Source organism: Cyprinodon variegatus, unplaced genomic scaffold, assembly GCF_000732505.1.
Source record: "Cyprinodon variegatus isolate N-32 unplaced genomic scaffold, C_variegatus-1.0 Scaffold114, whole genome shotgun sequence".
NCBI classification, from domain to species: domain Eukaryota; kingdom Metazoa; phylum Chordata; class Actinopteri; order Cyprinodontiformes; family Cyprinodontidae; genus Cyprinodon; species Cyprinodon variegatus.
Genome location: NW_015150567.1, coordinates 1,302,931 through 1,304,142, shown reverse-complemented (window position 1 = coordinate 1,304,142; position 1,212 = coordinate 1,302,931). Strand labels below are relative to the sequence as shown.

Below are 1,212 nucleotides of genomic sequence, written 5' to 3'. Positions count from 1 at the left end.
CACTAGGAACCTCTAGGAACCACCGGGAGTCACTGGGAACCTCTAGGAACCACAGGGAGTCACTGGGAACCTCTAGGAACCACCGGGAGTCACTGGGAACCTCTAGGAACCACAGGGAGTCACTGGGGACCTCTGGGTTCCTCTTGCAGGCTTCTGTTCACAGGAAAGCTAGAATCAGGTCTCCTCTGAGTTTCTGCTCCAGCTTCCATTTCAGGACAAAGTCCAGCAGAGTCCATTTAACTGGACTTCAGTTCCAGTTTGAGGCGAACTTTCTTCAGATGCCCAGGAACTTACCGGGTCTTCCTGCTCACCATCAACTGATCCTAACCGAACCGAACCCAACCGCCCCGCGCGCCTCGTGTTCTCCCGCAGCTGACAGACAGAAGCGGTGCGGTGGCAGCGAGCTGCGGGTTTCTCACCTGTTGTCCTGCGTGGCGGTCTGTGAGGAAGGAAGCGGGTTCTGTGCGGTAAACTCTGCGGTTCGGACTCTCTGACCCGGGATCGAAGCGAACAGCAGCAGCTTCTGTTGAGACTGAAGCAGGAGGCGGACTGGCGGCCAGGAGACTCCTCCGGTGTGCTGCCACCGTGTGGCGCAGAGAGGAACTACAGCAATAAACCTCACAACAGGCTGCACGTCAGGGGCGGAGCTAGATGGAAGGCCAGGGGTGGCCATGACCACCCTTAGCCAATCATTGGCCCCCGTGTGACAACCCTTACCATTTATTTCTCTCTAATGCAGACAGTGGCAGCAGTAATACTCTAAAATCAAATGAATATTCAGAACATTTTAAATGTTCATATATTAACAATTACTTGACAACAAAAACACTGTGGTTAATTAGGCACATTAAAATACTAACATTAAAGATAAGTACAAAATTAATGCTCTTTCCACAACTAGGTTTTGTGTTTCATGAGTTAAAGAGAAAATGTGTCTCTGCAAATCATCAGTGAAATCATAAATAATTATTTTAATAAAAAAAACTTGTTAAATAATCAATTTATGTGGATATTAGTATTTGTGAATATCAATTTTATCCAGAATGACTGTTGATAAAAGTAGGTAAGTAAAGACAATGGAAAAGATGTCCGCCCCAGAACTCAAACCTGAAAGGATTTTGTCCACTATACGTTTTATCTAGGAAGCACAGGTGTTTAAATATATGCATCTATTTGCTAGCAAAGGCTGTAGGAAAGTATAGTTTGTCCTAA

General features: G+C 46.2%; 1 protein-coding gene across 1 annotated transcript in view; it reads right to left on the bottom strand.

Annotated features, from left to right (window-relative positions):
- cd82 (CD82 molecule) overlaps positions 1-573 on the bottom strand; it is a 37,796-nt gene extending 37,223 nt beyond the window's left edge. Inside the window, exon 1 of the mRNA XM_015375203.1 lies at positions 420-573. The gene's annotated coding sequence lies outside the window, so the exon portion shown is untranslated. The remainder of the gene's footprint in view (positions 1-419) is intronic.
- Positions 574-1,212: the final 639 nt, after the last annotated feature.